Below are 26,544 nucleotides of genomic sequence, written 5' to 3'. Positions count from 1 at the left end.
ATCTTGAGGCTATAAATCATGTAAATAACACTAATATGTTTTCTCAAGAGTTTACTGACAATATTGAGCTGCAGGGCAAGTGTAGCATTAGGTCATTATTTTATTCAAAAGGTCCTAGAAGTTTGCCTGCTTAAAAGTGTCTTCCTTTTCTATCTGCAAATCACATTCTCAGCCCTCTCTCCTGTTAGCAATGAAGGTAGGAGCACAGACTGCGTGAGAGGAAGAGGATTTGCAAAATGGGTCTCATCAGTGGTGTTGCTAGGTAAAAAACAATTCACTAAAATAAGCAAATTTTTTAAGACCTACCATGTAACTAGTGTACTAAACTCTGGAGAAACAATAATGTACACAACTGACACCCTGTCCTCATGGGATTTAATGAGGGGAATGCCATCCAAGGCTCCTCCTAGAGAGGGGCCAAACATCATCTTTGTGCAGTTATAAGGTAAGCCTCTTCCATCATAGAACAGGACCGAAATTAGTCAATAAGCTTAGTCCTCTCTGGTACTGAGCAGTACTGCAAAATAATAAAGTTCAGGGACCCACAACCCTGATGGAGAAGTTAGGTGAAGACTTCTGAAACAGAGACTAAGATAGCCAGTGAACAATTGAGTACTAAATTAGAAGGGAGAAGAATCAAAACACCATGGTGGTTCGGAAAAGGTAATCGAAAAGGAGGCTTCTTGGAGAAAATGGTATTTTAGGTAACCCCTAGAAGATGTATAAGAGGAGACTGGAGGAAGGCAACACCTTATGCAAGGGATGCAAAAGATGGCCAAGAGAACCATCCTGAAACAAAGAATGGACTTGGAGGAAGACTTGCCTGCCTAGCAGCAAGAAGGAGAGAGTAAAGGCTGAAGAGAAAAACCTACGTAATGGAGAATCCTGAATCCCTGAATGAAGAATCACACGACACCCTTCATCTCCTATTTGGAAGGCTACTTTAAATTGTAAAGGAGTGAGATGAGATATGGGCATCTTAGGGAGATAATTCTGGCACTGAGAAATTAGAGGTTAGAAGGAAGATGAAGTGGAGAAACTAGTTAGAAGGCTAAAGCTGTTGGGAGACAGAAGAAAAAGGGAATGAGCATCATTCGTTATATACATTATTGCTTTCTCATAACGATGAAGACCTTCCTTCAGCGACTTTATGTTAGTGGAGAAGGTAAGTTGTAGGAAAGGATATGGAGGTAGAGATGGAAAAAGTTAGAACGGAAAATGACTGATTTTTGTAAGTTGGGGTCAGTGAGGGTCTTTGCAGGCAGGTTAATGAGTTTGTCTTTATTCTATATGCAAAAGGAAGCCATTAAAGAAAGGCTTCAAGCAAGAGACATCATCAGACTTGTGTTTTAAGAAGATAACTAACTGGCAATGGAGTGGGAGATGGACTCGGGCAAGTCAAACTCAGGGAAGACCAGTTATAACCTTTCTGAAATAAAAAAGGCAAGAGATAATAAAAGCAGGTCACAGGACAAGCACAGTGGAAGGAAAAAAGGAGTGAAGACTTCTGGAGGCATTTCAGAGAGGCACTGATAGGACTTGTCAACTAATTAGATATAGAAGATTTCATTCTCTCCCCCACACCCACCCGTGTATGTGTGTGTGTGTGTGTGTATTTTTTTCCTCCTTCAAGTCCAGGCTGGTAAAATGAGAAAGTTGAGTTAAGAAACTAGTTTCAGAGAAAATTTGGAAATTCTACTTTTAGAATTCTGAACTGGTTCCTAAATTGGAACTCAAATAGTCTGTACCTCCAGATGGACATGCTTAGGAAGTTGTCAGAAGAATACGACATGCGTCGTAGGAGAGCTATCTCTGAATCCTGTAATAAAGTAAGCCCAAAAATCAAACGTTTCTCCCCCATCACCAATTTTTTCTCATGTTTTCTTTCTCTCATTTGTTTCTGTAACTTTAATATACATATAGAGCATTGAGTTACTGATATATTTGCTATAATATGAACCTCATTTTAATTTTTAAAAACACATGTGCATACAGCAATTAACTGCTTCTATGTTCGAAGAAGAAATATAATCTGAACTTGTCTCCCTCTGCTGGTTGCACACTGAAGTATCATAGGTCTTTTATAATAGAAATAGAAATATACAATAATAATTGGTTATGCACAAGTATGGGATTTTGCAGTTCATAATGCTTAGTGACACACATAACTTTATATTTTATCTTCACCGTAACACTTTGAGATAAACAATGCAAGTGTTATCACCCCACTTGTCAGAAAAACACTTTGATTCCAACCCATTAAGCTCTCATTAATAAATTAAAGAAATCAGAGGAAAATCAGGAAACATATGTAATTAAAAGAATTGCATACTACTAAAGCTGGTAAAGACCAAGAAGATCTTCTTGTTCAGTCCCTCCATTTTACAGCTGAAACATGGAAGCCTAGAGCTTATAGTTATTTCAGATCACCGACAGTATTCAGAGAGTACAACTCTCAAAACAGTACTCTTTCTATTGTACCATGCTGTCTGCCTAATACTATCAGGATATTAATCCTTTATGCCACAGATGAAACATTTACATGTGGCATTTACATGCCCATTTTTCTAAGGCTATATCTATACAGCAACAGAACAGTCCATGGCTATGTTAAACAAGTAAGAAACAAGCAAGTAAGAAACAAAACAAAACAAAACAACAACAACAACAAAAAAAAAACAAAAAAAAACAAGAAGTAGGTAGGTCAATTGAACAAATAGATAATAAGGCAAAGACCAATCCCCAATTACGTGTTTGAATAGATTTTCGGTCTGTTCCACCTTGGGAGTCTAGAACCATAGCAAGGTTTGAGATGATTTTCAGAGATTCCAGAGCATCTCTTGTGTCAGCAGAAAAACTGGAGGAATTGCTCACCCTCCAACCACCTGTAGCACTCTTTTCTTCTTCCTTAAGATAGTGTATTACAGCTCTCTGGCTACTCACCCAATATCCTATTCTCCAAAGTCATCTCCAAGCTTTTATTTTTTTTTAATATTTTATTTGTTTATTTATATTAAGACTTATTTATGTATTTACTTACTTACTTATTTATTTACTGTGACCTGAGCTGAAAGCAGATGCTTAACTGACTCAGCCACCCAGGTGTCCCCAAAGCCATCTCCATTCTTAATGGATATTCCTATGTTCTCTTGGCAGATAAAAAAAAGCCAATTAAAATTATTTATTCTTGTGTGTGAGTGGTAAATTCTAACTTTTGAAGGGATGTGAATGTTATACAAGGTGGTGTCCTAAACCTCCAGTAAATTTCTATTCAGTAGAAATAAGTAGCAATAGAGAAGGATTTTTGTTTGTTTTCAAATGGGAGAGTCCTTTAGTAATTCTTGTTTTTTACTGACAAAGATATAAGCCTTTGAATCAACAACTGTGAAAGTAACTTAAAAGACCTAAAATTTAAAGTAAAAAGAGAATTTACATCATCTTAACCCATTAAATCATAATATCCCCTCACACAAGAAGAAAACTTAGCTTAGACTATCAACTCAATATATTGTACCTGTTAAAAAAAGTTCTTATACAGATGATAGATATTGGTCAGAAATAGAGAAATGCCAGTAAAATTATACACACACACACACACAAATAGAAACAAATATAGACAATTTGAAAACATTGACTACATCCCGTACACTTGGTAAATATTTCCAACACCCATATCCAACAATTTATCAGTCAAACTTCTTAAACAGACTTTTTTTTTCCAGTAGCAAAATCAAAATTAGAGTGACTCCTTTTCTTTAGTGGTGTTTTCCTTTTCTCTTGTAAGAAAGCATGCCAGAGTATTGATCTTAGGCTAGAATCAGGTTGGTAAGTGGCTTTAGAAGCCTTTTGTGATATTTGGAAGCAATGAGAATGAGCTGATACGAGAAATACTCGCTGTTTCAGGAAAAATAGGTTATAGTTAGAGCTTTGATGTAGAAAATATCTAGCTTGGATATAAGGACTAGACAGTTTGGGGAAGTAGGAAGATAGAGAAAATGATAAGCAGGTGTGAAGATGTAGATCTGAAAGCACTAAGTGAACAAGAGGGAGTACAAGACAACAGGGGTGATGGGAGAGGAAGATAATAAGTGAAAAGGAATTGTAATATGATCTATTATTTCTTAAAATAGATAATTTTTATTAATCAGCTAATGTGAGACAGTCTAATTTTGGTACCTATTTTGATGTATGTAGTAAAAGAGTAAAATTATTTTTCTTGGGACAAAAATGACCACCTTGTTGTTAAGAAACAATACTAAATGATGGTCTGCAACTTCTTTCCATTCCTACTAATTTGACATGATATTTTTGGTTTATGATATTATTAATAGTTTGATTACTTAATTAAATAACAAGAATTTAATGATCAGTTCTGTGTAAGTATTCTGAAATACTTACTTCTGAAAGATATCCTGAAAGATCTATGGGAACCATTCACTATGGGCTCTTGGATAAGGTCTCTCAGTAATTAAAAAAAAAAAAAAAAAAAATCAACCTTGTTAGGAAAAGAAGATCAACAAATAGATTGGTGAAAGATTCAAAACCAGCAAGCAATCAAGTTTGAAATTTTTAGAAAAACTGCTTTAAATGCAAAGAAATTCAAACATGTGGCGTTCACTTCAACTTTTTACATGTCAGTCAAGATACTAGGCACTGAGATCACAAAGAAGCACAGGGGAAAACCCTGGCTCTTAGCTCTGAAAAGAGATTACCAATAGTTGGACAATGACAATAAGTATGAACTGGACAAATGCTTACATGGTACTGTTTCCCATAAAGCAGGCCACCTAATCCACACTGGAGGGAAGGTTTTCTGAGGTGGCAACAGAGTTGTATCCTAAAAAAGAATTCACCTGAGGAGGTAATACATGAGGACTGGGTCCATAAGGTTGTTTGGGATGTTAACAGTTGGAAATGAGTGTGGATTAAAGTTCACAAGGGCAACCCAGAGGGATAAATGTTGAGTTAGGAGCCAGCATCCTGGAGCAAAGAAATATAGCAAGGAAGAAAGGGTCCCTGACCAGAAAGGATCCCTGCTGGAGCGTAGTATGAAAGTCATTTGGATGAGGAGAAAGGAGATGAAATACAAAGTCTTAAAAGACAGGATGGGAGAAATCTAAACTTAATACATCAGCACACAAGATGTGTTTTATTTTCTTGGGCAAGGTTTTGAAAGTGGCCATCGGTATAATAGTTGTGTAAAGCAGAGGACCCAATTAGGATACTATGTCTGTGACTCAGGCTTGAAAGGTACTGACCTTACAGTGAGAGGAGAGAAGGATAAATGTCAGGGATATAAAGGAAGAGTCAAAAGGAATCACTGACTAACTGAGCACATGAAATGGGTAAGAGGAAGGTATCCGCAACGAGTCCTGTGAATCCCCTCTGGGTGTCTGGAGAATGGGGGTATCATTGCTAAGGTTCAGGGAAGTGAAAAAAGCAGAGTGTAGTATACTGGGGATGGGGGAGGGTGAGGAACTAATCGCCTCTAAGCAGAAGCACTGCCATTCAGTTAGTAGCACTTACTGGAGGGACTATTGGTATGAATTTCCCAGATGTGCATAATCAAGAAAGAAAAAAATTCCAAAAAAGAAACCATATGATCCTTTCAGTATTCATGCTTATATTTATAATTATTCATAAATAAAATAGCATTAGTTATTCTCTAATATCCACTCTCTAAAATTGTGATACACATAAAAAAATCCAAAATATAGGTAACACCTGGGCTAAAGTGAACATTCCTTACTAAAGGTTGATTATCCTAAATTTCCATCTAATATAACCCTAGGCTTTTTTTTTTTTTTTTTTTTTTTAATGAGTTCTCACTAGATCTCATCCTCAAACTCTTAAGAGTTCAAAGTATCCCAAGGTATGCTCACTACACTTGTTTGTTCATCATAATCCTCTACCCTTGAGCTTCTTCTACCTTTCTTTATTACAATCTATTTCTAACTGGGGTCAGGCCATTTTTTAAAATTTTGTACATTTCAAGATGCATTTGGAATATCAAATAAAGTTATAGGATAGTTTTTCTAATGATAAATAAATAATGAGCTCTATGCTGGGTGTGTTAGATTTGTTTAAATATTAAAGAAGAAATTTACAAAAGATAGTTATAAATATGAAGCAGGGTTTTAAGAAAGGATCCAGTAGTGAAATACAGATTGGGGAGTCATCAGGATAAAGATGAGAGTTGAAGTGTGGGGGGGTGGGGGGTGGGCGTGGGTGTGTTTGAAAGAGTTAACGAAGATAAAGAAGAGCAGAGTCTGAGAATTGCACCATGGGTAGGGCTTGCCATGCTGGAGTAAGAAAACAAGAAGCAAGAGAAGTTATTCCTGGAAAGCAGCAGATCCAGAGTGACTCTCCCTTCATCTGGAGAGCACAAAGTGCTTCAGGGTTCATTTGTCTTTACTTGGCACCTATTGCACTCCAGAGAGCTCTTTGGAAGAAAGATGTCATAAATGTCAGGTATTTAGATAATAAACATAGAAACAATAATAGATACCCAAGGTCTTTAAATAGAAAGAGAGCGCTGCCTGTATTCATCACTAAGTGGTCTGGATCAATATCAAAGGACAATGAGAACCCAGGGCAGAGAAAACTTAGGACATTCCTATGTATTGCAATAGAACGATAAACTCACTGAAGGAGAGGGGTGGTCTCTTCTCTAACCGTGCTTTTCTGTCTTATCCAAAGTTCCACTGGGACTGTCACGAATTCAACAGATGAGTAGAGAGATTCATCAACAGATGAATAGAGAGATGATTACTATGTGTATAACGGGACTTCCATGTTTCCAAGAGAAATTTTAACATCATAGGCCATAACTTAATCATTAGCAGATGATAGCCCTTTAAGAAGAGAGCAGCTTAAACACCTGCTTAATGTGTTTTCCTAGTAAACAACTGAAATGGAATCCAGTCCCTAAACTGCCATTTTATAAGTTATTCCAGTTTGTAAATACAGTTTGAGGTTCTGATTGTATCTAAGCATTTTACAAATGAATAGAATTACCTTAGGTAAGCAGCACTATAAATTCTTATTTTTTTCCCCAAGAAGTACTTTAAATCTCCTTTGAAAAGATATTGAATATTATACACACACACACACACACACACACACAGAGGCACATGTGCAAAAATACGTTCACCACAAATATATGAAAAAAAAAACTGGACAGTTGGTGACTTAATAACAAGTTAATTTTTATTTATTAACTCATTATTAATTCATCTAAAACCTAACAAGGTAATTAGCATAGTTTAAATTTCAAGTTTGTTTCTTAGCAGTGCTCACATTGCTTCCAGATGTGGCAAATGAAGTACCAGAGAGCTGAAGATGAAACCTTGAGCTCCAAATCTTGGAGATGTTTGCAGAGGAAGGATAATATGTCTAGTGCTATCTTTGGTATTATATGTAGTTTCTGAGCTCAAGTTTTCATATTTGACAAATGCAAATCCTACAGATATTTAGATATGAGCAGAAGATTTGGTACATCCCCACTGTATTTCCAGCCATTCAATTCTCGCTGTCACCTGGAACTCGAAGCTGTGCACGGCACTGATTCTTTATCATCTCCACTTGCCTAGGCAGAGCCAGACAGAGTGTTATAATGTACTATATGTCAGTGTCCTAGGTCTTAGCAGTGCCTTTTCTTATCTGAAGTTTGGTGGTGGGGAGAGGACTGGGGGGGAGTGTCCTTAATTTTTAAGGAAAAATGTTACATTTATATCCCAAGATATATGTGCTACCGAATAATAAAGAAATATGGAATGGAAAAATATTAAATTTGCAATTATCTTTCCTACTAATGAGAGTCAAAAATGCTTTCCCTTATATGAAATTTAAAAATCAGCTGGCTTGGGTCACTTTTCATAAACCATGCTTTTATCTCCTAAATTGTGAGTTTCAGATCAAACAGGTTTTAACTCTATTTCCTAGTTTTTTTCACTGGATGGAGCTCCAGCCATCATAGAATCTAGCCTTTGCATTTTACAAATGGAATAACTAAGATCCAGAGACTTTAAAAGTCTGGCTCAAGGTCATACAATGGATCCTAGCAAGGCTAGTACCAGAAAGCGTTTCTTCATAATACTCAGTTCAGAACCCTGATTGAAATATGCTGACTTCCAGGACACAAGTGTGTGCACAAGTGTGCATTTGTTTATGTATAAGTGTGTGTTCTTTTGCTTGATGTGTTTTCTTAAGTAGACTATCCCTACCCCCTCCCCCAACTTTGTCACTCCAACTTTTCTTTAAGCAACAAATTCTTACTCTTTAATCAAAACCCAGTTCAAATACCATCTATTCCTGTCCACTACTTTAACCTCCTACAAAGCACTTGAAATGATTTGGTAGCACAGTTGTCAAACACATCAGATTTCTTTGCGAACATTTCTGCCTATTTCATTGGAATAGATTATAAACTAGGATCACTGCATCATAAACTCCTTAAGGATAGGAGTTTGAATGCCTTTCAATGTATGATGTGTATGGTGCTTGGTGATGGTGAGTGCTCCAAAAAACCTGTAGAAATAGCTTAATTTCATTTAGACCAACTGAGCAAAAATGTTACCCTTCAGAGTAATTAGTATAAGAATTATACCTGTACTATGTAGGCATCACATTGCATTTTATTTTAATTCCTCTTAAATACTTAGGAAGTATAATAAGGACCTAACTTTAATGAGTACTTTTGGGGATGCAGAGGCTAGAGACCAGGTTTTTTTTTTTTTTTTTTTTTTTTTTTTTTTTTTTTTTTGTTGTTGTTGTTGTTGTTGTTGTTGTTTCCCAGAAGCAATGCTGGTCTATGCCCACAAATTTGATAACCTACATTAAATAGACCACATCCTTGAAAGACAGAAACAATACTGGTACCTACATTTCTTGCTAAGTCTTATTCTAAAGAAATATTACCTATAACTTCTCAAGATCTATTGAAATCTTCTGCTATCTCCCTGTGTGATATTTCTCAACCATTTATAGCTATTTGGTTAAAGTCATCAGAGACAACCTAAAATTTCAGGCCTCATCTTAAGTGGGTGATGCTTCAGTTAATGATCTGTTCACTAGCCTGAAGATTTGCTTTTGGGGAATATCTGAACTATCACATCTATTCCTGTAAGACTAAAAATAGATTATTTAGAGAAGCCTACAATTTTAGAATGTATGAATGAGACCTTTGAGGACAAGACATAGAAGGGCCAGCCATCTAGTTCAGCTATGTCTGAAATGGCAGATTTTGCAAGATCATTTAACCTCGGCTATATGTGCAGACCTTGCCAGGCTGAAATATGACAGAGCTTGATCACTGGGGAATTTGGGGGAGAGGGTCACACACACACACAGTGTTTGTTCTGTTTTAGCATGTAACATCTTTGTCTTTGCCCTCTGCTTTTGTTTTCACTTTTTCAGCTTCCCTACTCTTCTGATCCATATTCAGTTTAGTCCCTATTCCCCAAATTCCCCTTCTTTGCATCCCTTTATCTTTTTTTAGGACTCTCTCTCTCTCTCTCTCCCTCTCTCTCTCTTTTTTATTTTTTTTTTTTTTTTTTTTTTATTTTTTTTTTAAATTTTTTATTTTTATAAACATATATTTTTATCCCCAGGGGTACAGGTCTGTGAATCACCAGGTTTACACACTTCACAGCACTCACCAAATCACATACCCTCCCCAATGTCCATAATCCCACCCCCTTCTCCCAAACCCCCTCCCCCCGGCAACCCTCAGTTTGTTTTGTGAGATTAAGAGTCACTTATGGTTTGTCTCCCTCCCAATCCCATCTTGTTTCATTTAACCTCACCATTTACCCCTTGTCTCACACTGGGCCATAAAAAAGGGAGTCATAGCTTTAAAAATGATCCACTATAGATGCTTAAAACATTTTGTATTTCTCTTTTTAATCCCTTACTTGGTTTTCAGTTACCAAGCACTCTTAATTAGGACTGCTTGAAAATGAAAATACTAAACTCACCCTAAATATTCATGTTTGACAAGGAAACAAAAAAAGGAGATAGGTACTATACAAAGTACCAGGGAAAATTTTTCGAAAAGACGAAGTCCTTGTCCTCAAGAACATCATACTGTAGTTGGTAAGGCAGACACACAAATTACTTTCTGCTTATGTGTGACCTGAGATTGAATTTCAAATTTTTGTTCTGTAAGTCATTGGCTCACAGAAATCAAGGATTCCAACTCTGCATTTTGATATATTAAGTGAGACAAAGAATGGAATATTAAACAGAAATACTAAATTGGGAACATAAGGTAATCCTTTTAGATCTTTATTAAAATTGGCATAGACTTCGAAGACTTGAGACTTTAGTGAGAAGGAGGAGATTTGGAGAGGTTCTAAAGCAGAGCCCCCAAAATGATTAAAATGGTTAGAAACATTAGCAGATGCCCAACAGTTTGGAGCCAAGCAGATATTATTGCTGGTTCAAATTAGAATGTGCCCAAGGCCTTAGGAAAACAGTTCTGTAAAGTTAATGTTAATGTTTTCAAACCATGAATGTCACCACAACTTCATTTTCTTGACACTGCTTTAATCAGCCCCAGGCTTTTCAACCCGCTGTCAGCCCCCTTGCAGAACTCCAGGCTTGCTTCATTCTTTGACACCAACTCAACGAAGGCAGGATGTGATCAATGGTCTTTACTGCCATTCCTTCACCCTCTAGACTCAGTAACCCAGCCACAGGTTCTGATCTCCTATAATGTTCTCTACACTCCCAGCTTTGTTCTTCCAGAAGTAGCATTCGTAGCAAACCAATTGTAAAATCCAGCATGTCAAACTAGAATGCAAATAATTGGTGAGTAACTGGAAGCTCTGAGCCTCTTGCAAGAATGAGATTTCTCATGATATTGTGTATGTGTGTGTAGTATACATAGGTACAGTGCTATAATTTGCTATATATATTATATAACATATATTGTGTTTTAATTATTATATAATTATATCCTGGTTATAATATAATATATATTAATTACTAGCTATTATAATAATATTATATATAATATAGATGATATACTAAGTGATGTTACTATAATATTATATAATATATGTATTTAAGTAACTTCTAGGTGCCAGGTAATTTGTCCGATACTGGGAATACAAGGAAGAATTTCAGATACTGTACCTCCATAGTTTAGTAGAACAGGGAATGTCATGCAAACTAGCACATTAGCATACCAGAAATTCAAGATATTAGGATAGACATTTGCAGGAGGAAGACTGCAGACACAAAGGTGAAGCTGATTAAGTGTTCTCAAGATTCTGGAATAAGGTAAATAATTTCAAGGAAAACTCTATGGTTAAAAGGATGCCAAAGTTAAATACATTTCTTTTAATTGAGAAGAGGGAAGAGTGGGAAGAGAGTCACATATTAGAACATTCGGTTGATATTGCTGTTTAGTATGTCTAGAAGAAAACTATTAGTAGGAGCTCTAGAGAGTGTCACAGGAGTCAAGTAACAGAAGGTTTACACTGACACCTGCTAGCAACCAAATAGGAAGAGTGAAGATGTTAGAGGACAACATATACAATCATAGAGCCACACTTCCTCTGTAGCTTCATAGATTTTTTGCCCACACTCTACTTATACTAAATACTTCATTTTCTTTCTACATCAGTAAAGTACAGTATAACTTGTTTGTCCAAATTAAGTATTCATTTTAGAGTCTGGCTCAGTTCTCTCCATAAGAAGGACTTGAAATAATGAAAAAAATTACTTAAATATTTCCTTATATTTTCTCCCCAAATTGCTAAACCTAATACATTTTTTTCTTCCCCTATTCCTCTTCATACTGTTCACATGCACACAGAGACATATGCATACTCACATAAACACATTTATAGGGAGAATTAAGAAAGTTAGAGACAGACCAAAAAAGGGGGGCAGGGGGAAGACAGGAAAAAAGGAGAAAGGACTAGAAGTGAGGTCTTCAACTGCTTAGACAAGAGCTAAAACATAGTAGAATGACAGTTTTAGAGACCCCCAAGACAGGAGTGTAGAAAGATCCTAAACTCACCTCCTCCCATGGACTACCAAGTCTACAGTTGCATATGTATCCTTTCCCTCTGAAAACAAATGAACAGCTTCTTCCCAACAATAAATTAAAAAACAAACAAACAAACAAACAAACAAAAATAATAAAAGATGGGTAGGAGAGGCAGAGACACAGTCTTGCTAAAAACCCCTTACCTGGTATAGTGATGTGTAATGGGAAGATATCCTACCAGTCTGACACTTTTCCTGGAGGAGCAAGGGGTGTGTATCCCACATCAATTACCCAACCTGTAGTATCTGCACTATGGAGAAAAACTCCTCTATGTCTGGCTTAAAAAACCAATGGGGCTGATGCCCAAGGGACCCAAAGTGCTATAGAAAGCTGTCATTCCCCTTTTCAATAGCTGGTATATGCTCCCACTTGTCTCAGGGCCCAGAGCAGCTGGGTGTGTGGGGGTGGGGGTGGGGGGGCAGCAGTTTTAAGAGTACCTGGACTATATATGAAGGAAGTTCATTTGCTAATCTAAAAGCATATGCTAGAGAAGCAGAGGATAGTTGAAATTCCCTAGAGATGAAGGCACTGGTGGAGGCCATGTTTAAATTTTTCACCCACCCAGCTAGCACACAAGAGCTCTGATGAGTACCCTCCTGCCCCCTAGCAAAGACAGGTGGAAGCAAGTAGTTCTGGCTCTCTGCTGCAGCCTTGCTTAAACAGGTATATGGTGGTTGCAATATTCCCTCAACTCCCTGCTTGGGGCTGGAGAACATGAGCGGGCATTTTCCCGCTCTTGTTCTAAAGATGGCACACGTACTGTACTCCTCACACCTGTGGGCACCCCCAGTCAAGACATTTTTTCCCCCAATTGCCTTTCTGAAGCCAGCAAGCAAGCCCTCTCCCCCCACAACAAATTCTGCTTCTACCTAACAAAGCCAGTGGACGCATGCAATTCACACAGGGGACAGTCTTTGATCACTTCACCTTAGTGGTCAAGGGGGCTGGGATTCCTGAGCTCCATGGAAATGTAACAATCAAGAAAATAGTTCTTAGCAGGCCACTACCCCCAGGGGACTACAAAGAAAACAGACGGAAACAAAAACCAGTCTTCCTGTGGCAGGGGGAGACACACACACACACACACACACACCCCTACTTAGTTATCCTGGAACTTCAAGCTAGGGGACAGACTTCAGAGTTCCCACACATCCAGAGGCTAAGGAGAAGCTTCTAGGGAATGTAAGCAGGAGACACCATCCTTGCACACAACCGTGATCTTGCTATAGCTCCAGAAAACCTCCCAGAGAGTAGCTTATATACTCATTTGGTCTTGATTTTTGCAGCTTTTGTCCAAAGAGCACCTATAGATCTTCTGGTCTGGGAACCAGCAGGGATTATGATTGCAGTCCACAAGATGGTATATATTTCCATATTTTTAAAACTGCTGCTTCAGGGGCAAGCTTCTAATTAGCCAAAACTAGTTGCTAGCCAAAACTAGGCAGTATTCCACCACCTTTGGAATACTGATAGGTGTTGGCACACCCTCAACAATGGTAATATATCAAGAATAAAGTAGTCTGTTTGGACAATCACACAGTTTTGAGAGAAAACAAAGAGCTAGGGCAAGATTGAATATTTCATCACCTTCACAAAGCCCCTTCTCCAAGACTGAGAGATGTAGCCATTGTAATATATAGAAACAACCACAGAGAGTCAAGCAAAATTAGAAAATGAAGAAATATGTTTCAAATGAAAAAAAAAAAAGGAAAAACCTCAGAAAAATACCTTAGTGATTTAGAGAAAGGTAATTCAGAGTAATGGTCATAAGGATGCTCACCAAACTCAGGAGAAGAATACACAGTGACAACTTCAACAAAGAGATAGAAACTATAAAGCACCAAATATAAGTACAGAGCCAAAGAATAAAATGACTGAACTAAAAAATACACTTGAGGTATTCAAAAGCAAACAGGGTGAGGTGGAAGAATAGATCAGCAGGCTGGAAGACAAAGCAATAAAATTTACCCCAAAAGAGCAGCAAAAAGAAATGACACAAGGGATCTATGGGACAACATCAAGTGGAAAAACATGCTCAACATAAGGGTCTCAGAAGGAGAAGAGATAGAGAAAGGGGCAGAAAACTATTTGATAAAATAATGACTAAAAACTTCCCAAACCTAAGGAAGGAAACAAATATCCAGGTCCACGAAGCCCAGAGAGTTCCAAATAAGATAACCCAAAGAGATCCACATCAAGACACAATAATTAAGACATCAAAAGTTAAGGATAAAAACAGAATTATAAAAAGTATAAGAGAAAGACAGATTGATACATATGAGGAAAACCCTACAGGGCTATGAGCAGATTTATCAACAGAAATTCTGCAGGCCATACTGGAGTACCATGACATATTTGAAATGCTGAAAGAAAAACACAGAACAAGCAAACAGAACAATTTCCAGTGACGACTATTTATTCAGCAAGGTTATCATTCAGAATTGAAGGAGACATAAACAGTTTTCCAGACAAGCAAAATCTAAAGGAGGTCATCTCTACTAAACTGGCCTTAAAATAAATAAATAAATAAATAAATAAATAAAGGTATTTCTTTAAACTGAAATAAAAGGTCACTAGTTAATGAGAAGAAAAACATTCAAAAGTAAACATCTCACTAGAAAAGGTAAATATGTAGTAAAAGTGCTAGATTAATTAATTATAAAGCTACAATAAAGATTAAAAAGAGAAGTAGCACAATTAACTAAAAATAAAACAGTTAAGGGATACATAAAATAAAAAAAGATGCAAAATATGATATCAAAATATAAAATGGGGACTAAAAATGTAGTTTTCTAATATGTCAAATTTAAGTTGCTATCAACTGAAAATAGATTATTTTATAATAGGATGATATATATAAACCTCATGGTAACCCAAAGTAAACACTTAGCGCAAATATACAAAGGGAAAATGGGAAGTTTATCTAATAACAAAGGAACAAAGAGGAACTGTAAGAACCATAAAAACAGCCATCAAACAATTAACAAAATGGCAATAAACACATACCTATCAATAATTAGTTTATATACAAATGGACTAAGTTTCACAGTCAAAAGAGTGGCTAAATGGATTAAAAACAAAACAAAACAAAATACATCTATATACTGTCTATGATAAGAGACTCACTTTGAAAATAAGGACACACACATACTGAAAGTGAAGGGATGAAAAAAGACAGTCATACAAATGGGAAAAAATAAATAGATAAAAGTTTGTAGAGCTATACTCACAACCAATAAAATAGATTTTAAAACAAAGACCATAATAAAAGACAAAGAGCAGCACTACATAGTGATAAAGGAGTCAATTCAGCAAGAATATATAACATATATAAATATATATGCACCCAATATAAGAGCACCAAAATATTAAAAAATATATATATTTATGGACATAAAAAATTGTTGACAGCAAGATAAGTGTAGGGGACTTAAACACCCCACTTATATCAATGGACAGATCATCCAAACAGAAAATCAAGAAGAAAACATTGGCTTTAAGCAACATGTTAGACCAATAAATTAAATAAGATGTATACTGGACATTCCATCCAAAAGCAGAACACACAGTCTTAGATGCACATACAACATTCTCCAAGACAGATCACCAGTTAGGTCATAAAATAAACTCAAGAAATTCAAGAAGTTTGAAATAATATCAAGCACCTTTTCCAACCACACTGATTTGAAATCAGGAAACAATTATAAGAAGGAAACTGGAAAAACTACAAATACGTGGAGATTAAAGAATATGTTACTGAACAACAATTGGGTCATTAGAGTAATCAGTCAATGGTAGAAAGATAAATCTTTTTCTATAAGATCAGGAAGAAGACAGTGATACCCACTCTTGTCACTTTTACTCTACATAGTATTGGAAGTCCTAGCCACAACAATTAGGCAAGAAAAAGGAAAAAAAAAGGATAAAAATTAGAAAGAAAGAAGTAAATCTGTCACTATTTATAGATGACATGATGCTATAAAGAAAACCATAAACACTCCACCAAAAAACTGTCAGAACTAATAAATTAACTCATGAAGTGGCAGGATACCAAAATGATATATAAAAATCTATTGTTATTTCTATGCACTAATAACAAACTATCAGAAATAGAGATAAACCAATCCCATTTACAGTTGCATCAGAAAGAATACCTAGGATAAATTTAGCTAAGGGGGTGAAAGACTTGTACAGTGAAAATTATGATATTGATTAAAGAAATTGAAGAAGACACACAAATAAATGTAAAGATTTTCTGTGTTCATGGATTCAAAGAATATTGTTAAAATGTCCACAGCACCCAAAGCAATCCATAGATTCAATGAAATTTTTATCAAAATCCCAATGACATTTTTCAGAGAATTATAACAAGTAATTGTAATATTTATATGGAATCACAAAAGACCTCAAATAGCCAAAACAATTCTGAGAAAGAAGAACAAAGCCAGAGATAGTATACTACCTGATTTCAAACTATACTACAAAGCTATAGTACTCAAAACAGTATGGTATTGGCATAAAAACAGACATATAAATCAAGAAACAAAATAGGAGGCCCAGAAATAAGCTCATGCATATATGGTCAATTAATTTATGACAGAGTAAGTAAGAACATACAATAGGGAAAGGACAGTCTCTTCAATAAATGGTGTTGGAAAACCTGAACAGCCACATGTGGAAGAGTGAGTCTGTGCCACTATCTTACACTACATGCCAAAATAATTAATTAATTGATTGATTAATTCAGAATGGATCAAAGACTTGAATGTAAAATCCGAAACCATAAAGCTCCTCAAAAAAAAAAAAAAAAAAAAAAAAAAAAAGTAGATGCTAAGCTCCTTAACATCAGTGTTAATGATTTTTTTTGGTTTAGTTTTGTTTTTTTGTTTGTTTGTCTTGTTTTTGCATCTGACTCCAAAGGCTAGGGCCACAAAAGCAAAATTAAAAAAAAAAAATGAAACTACATCAAAGTAAAAAGCTTTGGCACAGTGAAGGAATCCATCAACAAAATGAAATGGCAACCTCCTGGATGAAAGAAGATATCTGCAAATCATATTCCAGTAAGGAGTTAATATCCAAAATATGTAAGAAAACTAATACAACTCAATAACAATAAAAAAATTTTTTCAATTAAAAATGGCCAGAGGATATAAATAGACATTTCTTTCCAAAGAAAACATACTATGACAGGCAAATGAAAAGATGCTCAACGTCACTGGTCATTACAAATCACTAGTCAAAAGTAAATCTAAACTGCAATTAGATATCACTTTAAGCCTATCAGAATGGCTATTATATAAAAAAAAAATAAGGAGAAGAAATAAGTGTTTTTGAGGATGTGGGAAAAAAGGGAAACTTTATGCACTGTTGGTAGGATTCTAAACTAGTAGAGCCACTATGGAAAACAATATGGAATTTCCTCAAAAAAACTGAAAATAGAACTACTATATGATCCAACAATTCCACTCCTGGGTATCTATCTGAAGAAAATGAAAACACTAATTCGAAAAGGTATATGTGCCCCTATGTTAACTGCAGAATTATTTGCAGTAGCTAAGATAAGGAAATAACCTAAGTGTCTACCAGTGAATAAATGGATAGAGAAAATGCTGGTGAGATCTATCTGTCTGTCTATCTATCTATCCTACTCAGTCATAAAAAAAAAAATATAAAGTGAAATCTTGACATTTATGACCCAGAGATGGACCTAGAGGGTACTACACTAAGTAAAATAATTCAAACAGAGAAAGACAAAAGACTGCATGATTTCACTTGTATGTGGAGTGCAAAAAAACAAAACAAACAAAATAAAGCCCAGATTCATAAATACAGAGAACAGATTGGTGTTGCCAGAAGGAAGGGATGGAGGAAGGTGAAGTGGGTGAAGTACAAACTGCCAATTATAAAATCAGTAAGTCATGGAAATGCTATGAACAGCATGAGGAATATAGCCAATAAATATTGTATTAACTTTGTATGGTGACAGATGGTAACTAGACTTACTGTGGTGATGATCTCACAATGTATACAAATGTAGGATCACTATGTTGTGTACCTGAAACTTGTATAATATTGTCTGTCAATTATACCTCAATAAAGAGAGAGAATGGAAGTTCCTTTTACTCATCATTTGCCTGTTAGCCATAAAATAACCTGACTTTCTAAGATCATGAGGCCTAACAAGTGAGATTTCAGCCAAATATCTAATTTTTAATCCTTAGTGAAAGCATCTGATCTGAAAACCAACAAAACTGGGTGTTACAGAAACTTGAAATATTTGAGCAGACTTTTAAAATTCAGAATGTTTAAAATACTTCTCAAGATTAAAAATACATATATTTTAACATCTAGTTTCATGGACTTGTTACTGCATCAACAATATATAGATGAGAGCTGTCAGAGGACTATCATATAAATGTGTTTTTCCCATCCAAAGCACTATTTTTTCATTTCTTCTCTCAACTCTGTAGCCCATCTGGAAGTGTATAGACCACTGGGTGAATTCAAACTTGGAAATTGAAATTTTGGCCTTGAATAAAAAAGGTGAAAATGTTCAGAATTTCCCACTAGCTTTAAAAGCCCCAAATGGTAATGATCCTATTCAGAAATTCAGACAAGAGTTGGGTGAACTTCTTGTATAAAGCACTGTTGATTAGCATTTTGCAAAATTCTTTGGGAAAAAAATGATGACTTTATTGAAAAGACAGGTAGCTCCTTCCCCACCCATCCTCCAAATCCTCCTTTACTCATGGATGCAAAAGTCTGAATGACCTGGTTAGATGTCTGTCCAACTTCCTCTTGCTAGGAATGGACCACCGCATTCAATATTTCCCTATGAGAAGTTCAATGAATTATTAGGCAAAGGAGGGAAAGAATGGGACAAAGAAGCTTGAGTGAGCATGAACTGGCAGAGATAATATCCCTACCAACATTTTGTTGGGACGCGTTGGGTCCCATTTCACCCTTCTGAGTCACAAATTTTATCAGACTGCATTGATTATTAATGAATATGCAGAGTTCAGTCTGCTGATCCAAGTTATTTTCAGGAGTATTTTCATGGCTCCTCTTCCTACTATAGTTGATCCTTGAACAACACTGGTGTTAGGGGCATCCCCCAAACAGTTGAACATCTGTATATAATTTTGACTCCCCCAAAACTTAACTAATAGACTACTGTTGAACAAAATCCTTACCAATAACATAAACAGTCAATTAAGACATATTTTTATGTTATGTGTATTATATACTGTATTCTTACAATAAAGTAAGCTAAAGAAAAAATGTTATTAAGAAAATCACAAGAAAGAAAAAATACATTTACAGCACTATACTGTATTTATAAAAAAAATGTGCATAAGTGTACCTGTACAGTTCAAGCCCATATTGTTCAAGAGCCAACTGTACACTTATATGTTTCTTAGATAAATATTGCTTTGGAGAAAATTCCTTCCTCATGAACTCATCTTTCTTTTATGGTGAATACTGTTTCTAGGTGTTTGTTGGCACACCCGTCAGTCAACAATAAACTTGGTCAACAACCAGCTACGTTTTTCAGTTGATCTTTTAACATCTATATAGATTCCCTTCTCAGGATTTCAAACATTTCTAGGATTGCTTTAATCTCAAAAGTAACCCATCAGATGTCATCCACTTTCCTGGTTTTCAGAGCATGATCCTCAAAATTTTTGATTTTTAAACAGATGATCCAAGGCCACAGTGAGGAATGGGGGCAAAAGAATGCCAAGAAAGTTTTCAACAAAAGAAACAACACTTCACAGTGCTTTTAGACACTGAAGTACCACTTTCAATTTTATTTGATAAAAGATATTTTTGTTAGTGGATGAGAAATTCTGGTCTGAGAGATTCAGCAACTTGATTGAGATCACTGAGCTAACGACAGAACCAGGCTTAGAACCAGGCATCTAGAATCTATACCTAGAAGTAATTCTGCCACTCTACATCTGACTCTTCTAATTCTTCTTTCTATCCTGTTAACATCTATTTATCTCTTTTTAAAAATTTCCCACTCTTCCTTCCTTTTGCACTTTATAGTTTTATCTAGAGCATCTCGTTTTAGTTTCTCTATGTAGTTCATAGAATATCTTCTTTTCTCAACAATTCTGAGGATATTAGCCCATTGCCAAAAGACTGGAGGGGTCATTGTTATCATTAGCAATATTATTGTCTTTCAAATGAATATTTTATTGAGAGATGTTCACCTTTCATAGATTTACTCATTAATTATATTAGTATGAACTCATATACTCTTATAAAGTATACAGAAAAGGGTATGAAAACTAAGACCCCAAAACAACTTGCCCATTGGCTCACAGCTATTCAGAAGAAAAAGGAGGGTTGGAATCCTTTTTTCGTTTCCACTCTTTCCACTTGAGTATTCCAAATGAAGAGAAGGATTGGGGTGGGGGCGTTGGGTTGTGTTATATTCCTATCTGCATGGGCTATTAGCCTGCTTTTCCTTGACATTTCAAATGACTTGGTTCTTACTAAATCATTCATGCATACACTTACAAATTACTCCTTCACCTTGCCAACCTTGCCACCAATCTGCTAGAGCAAGACCAAATGGTCATAAGTTCCTTCATAAACTTTTCCCTACAATCTACATGGTTGATTGCCTTCTCATCTAAGCATTGTTTAAATTTTGACAATGTTTTCAACATAACTGATTCTCTTTTGACCTCTCATCAGCCCTACATTTTTTCTTCCACTAGATTTTTATTCAATTAGTCACCCTACTCATACCAGCATATTTCATTTGGTGAACAACCCTCTGTAATATACTATCCAGGACTTGATTTTATCTTCACCCTTTTGTAAGACTCTAAATCTTTATCAGAATATTCAGTCCAGAAAGCATAAGAGATTGGAAGAACAACTAGTAGCCAAATATGAAGCAGCCTTCTCCTGCCATTGTTACTGTCTGTGAAGGAGCTCCTTCACAGACAGTAACAATGGCAGGAGAAGGCGAATTTCCTAGTAGTGGCAAATGCATAACTCCAACATAACACATACATACATTCAGTTACATATAAATAAGATTTGTAGGTATATAAAATAAATCTCATGCAGCTTCTGAACCCCTACCCTCCATAACATATAGGATGTAGAGAACCCAAATTAGAAGGAATAATGTATTTGTGGAGAGCTACATCCATTTCCTAAATCCTCCAGCTGAGGGAGGCACATAAATGGTAGTGATACTAATAAATCCTAATCTAAAGCTCATGCTCTTTGCCCTAGAGCAGGGAGCTGGGAGGTTAGAGGTATCAATTTGAACACCTGCTGAAGGGTAAGGAACTTCTCTATAGTATGAGCAATTCAATTTTTTATTGAAAACTCGTTTTCTTTCAGAAATCAGGGTAAAAAGCCATTTCTGGGTCAGTCATGGCAAAATGATTATAATCACGTTGCTCTATTGCTTGATTAGGTCACTATTCACTAATGCCCTGAAACCATCAGGTTCTTTGAGCTGTCATTTCGTACCCCATACCACTTGTGGTGAGCTTCCCTATATCTAGTTTAAAAAGCCAGTTCAAGGCAGAAGGTGGTTTTCTTTCTCTACTATAAAAAGAGTTTTGGGTCACGGGTGGTTGCCTTCTCACTGTGCTTTTAAAAAAGAAAGAAAGTGCCGTCCGTTTGCTGGGAGCAAAAATATGTTCTTTTTCATGTGAAACCATTCCTTGCTTCTCACTAAATATTACTGAGCATCTCACAAGTAGCCTATAGTCTTACCCATCTGCAACAGTAAACTGAATATATTAGGAAAACCTCTTCAGACTAGTAGAACCCAGCAGCCTAGGAAGCTTTGGGGAATAAAATATCTGACAGCAGGTGGCCTAAGTAGACCAGCTGTATGGCTATACATAGGAACTGCCACTTAACAAGTTAGGGCAGCTTGTCCCCATAGCTTGTGGGAAGTTGGACACATTCTATACTCTCTGGGCTATACAGGAAAAACAGGCATTTCATCATGTCCTATGCCTCCTTAATCATGTGATTTTAAGTTGCTCTAAGATGTAACAGTTTCATGTGAAGGAATACAAATGGCAGTCCCAGGACATACTGGACCATTGACCCATTGTTCATATGTCAGCAGTCTCCTTCTCCTTTGTGAATAGTCAGTTACCATGGTAACCAGTAGCCAAAGTTTATTAGTGTTTGTTTAAAAGGTGATTTATAAGCATAGAAATAATTGGCTGCTTATTAACAGGTGGGGCTCCTGAACTCAGCTGCCCTTGGCAATTATCTACAGGATTTAAGAGTTGTGCCCCTGTCCTCTGCAGCTGTCTGTCTGTTTGGCTCAGAGAGTATCAACCTTGAAAACAAGGCAAAGAGAAAACAATCCATCAGCGGGGTAGGTGGAGCAGACCTTGTGACGGATATTGGTTGCTTGCCTAGCAGAGTGCACAGGAGAAGATGGGAGGGAGTACGGGTTGCCCACTTTCAGTTCTTTCTTCAGAAAATGTGCCTACTATATCCTCAAAACTGTTGTTTCTCAGCAAATTCATTAGGAATGGAGCCAGACTTATGCATAAGTTGTTGTTTATACTGGAAGAGCCCCTTATCTAAAAATACTTCCCTGAACCAGCAGTCACAGAATCTGAAAGTGCATCAGAATAGATGTATTATTTTCAGTGGTGTGTGTGTGTGTGTGTGTGTGTGTGTGTGCATGAGAGAGAGAGAGAAAGAGAGAGAGAGATTGAGAGTGCTAGACAGAGTTGTATATTGTTTGGGGGTGTTAGAGGAGAATGAAGCTGAGAGAAATGGAGTATTTCAGTACTCCTAATGGTAGGAAACACGTTAACCTTGCTGCTCACCACATTCTTAGTAATTGGAGAGACCCCGAATAGCCTGAGAAAACCCAAGAAAATATAGTTGTGGATTAGAGTCGCAGTTCTTCCAGACTGCAATTTTGACAGGCTAGACCTGACTTAGATGATTCTGTTTTTTGTTTTTTTGTTTGTTTGTTTTTTTAATTTTTAAAGACCCTTTCCCACTTCTAATTTTTTCCCACAATTTTGGAGTTTTTTAATAATTGTTAATAAAAAAGATACACTTATTCGGGGTACCTGGGTGGCTCAGTGGGTTAAAGCCTCTGCCTTTAGCTCAGGTCATGATTCCAGGGTCCTGGGATCCAGCCCTGCATAGGGCTCTCTGCTCAGCAGGGAGCCTACTTCCTCCTCTTTCTCTGCCTGCCTCTCTGCCTACTTGTGATCTCTCTCTATCAAATAAATAAATAAAATCTTTAAAAAAATACACTTATTGAAGCATACCATGTACTCATTCATCTTCTTAATCTATATAGCTTACTACTACTACTACTATTATTATTACTTATTGTTCTTTTGACCTGAAGTATGTGAGAAGAAGGGAGAAGGGAAAACAGGACAATTACTGGAAGATACCACAATGGTAATAAAATGTAAGAGAGATTCTGAAGAGGGAAAAACTTTAAAGAGAGAGATTAAGAAGAGAGAAAAACTGGAGACTAAAAAAGATGTTCCATCTGGTTTCTGCAGCTTCTTTCATTTTTAGACAATCTTAGGAGCTGAGAACAAGGCACAGTTGGCCAGTGCTGCTTGAGGAATAACATAAAGAAAGGTAAGAGAATCAACTGTGCATTGCCCTGTAGGATATTTCATCAACTCCAGGGGGTATACAGACCAGAAATGAGAGTGTATATCTCAGTGCTAGAGGGGCTGATTACCCCTTTAGTTGTTTTAATTTATGTAACAGCATATTTTCTCCCCAACTCGACTAAGTGCCCTAATTCCACCAATGAAGCACCTACCTCACCAGTAACTTTGAAAGTGTTATTTGGGTTGATTAAACACTACTCTACCTTTTGTTTTAATAATTGGTAGTGGTTTTTAATTCCACCAGCTACAAAGTGTGTGTATGTGTGGTGGAGGGGTGATTATTTTGATCCTCTATCTTGCTGAGATTTTTGAACACATTCTATACTTTCTGAAGAAAACTCTATTATAAATAAAAAAAGTAAACAGATTTCATATAACTTTTACTATTTTTTAGGCTTCACTCTAAATGCTTTATATAACTCATGTAATCCTCAAAAAAATTTACAAGTTGGGTATCATTACTATCCCTTTTTTTACATGTGAGGAAACAGAAGGTTAGAAAGAACTTGGCCCCTGGGTCGCTCAGTTGATTAAGCAACTGCCTTCGCCTCAGGTCATTGTCCTTGAGTCCAGGCATCAAGTCCCTCATCAAGCTCCCTGCTCGGTGGGGAGTCTCCTTCTCCCTCCTACCTCATGCTCTCTCTCTCTCTCACTCTGTCTCTCTCAAATAAATAAATAAAATATTTAAAAAATGAGATTAAAAACAACTTGCTTAAGAATATAAAAAGGAACAAATTAGGAACAGACCTAGACGGGGTGCCTGGGTGGCTCAGTGGGTTAAGGTCTCTGCCTTCAGCTCAGGTCGTGATCCCGGGGTCCTGGGATTGAGCCCCGCATCAGGCTCTCTGCTCAGCAGGGAGCCTGCTTCCCTTCCTCTCTCTCTGCCTGCCTCTCTGCCTGCTTGTGATCTCTGTCCGTCAAATAAATAAATAAAATCTTTAAAAAAAAAAAAGGAACAGACCTAGAATTTGAAAACTTCACTCAGGACAGCCTGCTCTTCTGCATCTCTTTATTCCAATGAAGTAGGAAGTTAAAAGAGAATGTAACTCTCACCATAACAAGCAAAACAAATTATGTGAGGTACTAAATTAATTTTCCTGAGTCCCTGAGAAAAGTGACATTGAAAAACTCTTTAAATATGCCAAATTCCAATGATTACTTCATAGGAGAAAAGACACACAAAGCTACTTTCCTTGGCTTAGTAGCAGGAAAAGAAAACTTTCTCCATAGACCAAAAGGCAGCAGAATCTTTAACATTATTTTAAGGCCTGTATGTGGGCTGCCCAGAAAGACTGGAATTCTGATACTCCTAGTGAAGTCACAGAATAAATCTGCACTCACTCACCAATTCTACTGCCTGGGTCTTTACTGACTGTTCAGGAGCCGTTCTCCACAGGCTAGAAAGCAGGGGAGGAGAATTGAGAGGGATTGATTTCAACTCAAGATTTCAGCTTCTAAAAACTGGAGACAGCATTCTGAGAGGGACTGCTTTGAGGCATTCTGGGAAGAGAAAGATCTTCCTGGGCTTACAAAGTTTTAGTAGGGCTGGAAGAGAGCAAAGAAAACTTCCTAGAAATCCGGAGAGCTGCAAGTGCTACAAAAGCAGAAATCTTCATGTTTTAAAGAGCTAGCACTGGGCAAAGAAGCAGAGAAATATATGGCTCTCACTAGGGCTCAGACCCCAAGTCTGCAGGGTTTCATTCTAACTCCACTTACAAAACATTTAAAGCCTGTGGTCAAACTGAAGCTGCAGCAAATCCCAAACACATCTCAACTGGAGACCAGACTTATTTAGCTCTCGATTCTAGATCTTTTCCAGAAATAAATATGATATACATCCATTGTTTGTATTGTTTACTTACACAAAATACCCTTAGTGCCATAAAATTTGCATGAAAAACAAGATATGTAAATCATGTCCAAAAGAGAATATATGGAGAGAAGCAAAACCAGAGATGGCCCACATGTTGAAATTATCAGATATTTTAAATAAAATGTGTGGAATTTTTTACATGGAATGTAAAGGAGGAAGCAGAAAAAGTAGGCAGTGTGAGTAAAGAGATGGGGGATTTTAGCAGAAACATATTAAACAAATCTATTGAAAATTCCAGAAAAGATACAATATCGTAAATGAAGGACTCATTCAGTGAATTTAACAGCAGACTGGAATCTGAAAAGAGGAAGTATCTTGGAAGACACATCAATAGAGTTCCTGGTGCTGCTTGTGTGTGCTGGTTCAGGTGAGAGCCTGACCTCTTTATGAAGTGGCAGCCAAGCATAATGTGGCACATACCCCGGCAGATGAAAAGCCCAAGGAAGGAGTCAAATTTGGGAGCAAGGATCATGTTAATTTGAAGGTGTTGTGTCTGGATGGTTCTGTGGTGCCATTTAAGATTAAGAGTCATACAGCACTTAGTGAACTAATGAAAGCCTATTATGAACAAAAGGCTTATCAATGAGGTTCGTCAATGAGGCAAATCAGATGCCAATGGGATGAGCATCCAATCAATGAAACAGACATTCCTGCGTACTTGGAGATGGAGGATGAAGATACATTGATGTGTTCCAGCAGCAAACAGAAAGTGTTTACTAAAAAGGGAACCTGCTACTTTACTCCAGAACTCTGGTCCTCCAGACCAAAAGGACAACCTAAATAAGAAAACTGCAATTTGCTTCTACTACATCCTGACTACTACAGTAGAGTTCTCTCAATTCTTTCATTTTCCCTTTTCCCATTCCTTTATTGCACGTAAAGCAACTGGTGTATATACACAAACATATTGCACTTTTTTTTTTAGATTTTATTTATTTATTTGACAGACA

General features: G+C 36.6%; 1 pseudogene; it reads left to right on the top strand.

Annotated features, from left to right (window-relative positions):
* The first annotated feature begins 1,125 nt into the window (after positions 1–1,125).
* On the top strand, positions 1,126–26,314 carry LOC132010563 (small ubiquitin-related modifier 2-like; annotated as a pseudogene).
* Positions 26,315–26,544: the final 230 nt, after the last annotated feature.

This window comes from Mustela nigripes, chromosome 2 (genome assembly GCF_022355385.1).
Source record: "Mustela nigripes isolate SB6536 chromosome 2, MUSNIG.SB6536, whole genome shotgun sequence".
Lineage (NCBI taxonomy): Eukaryota > Metazoa > Chordata > Mammalia > Carnivora > Mustelidae > Mustela > Mustela nigripes.
The sequence above is the reverse complement of the archived record's forward strand: the minus strand, read 5'-3'. Positions and strand labels throughout refer to the sequence as shown.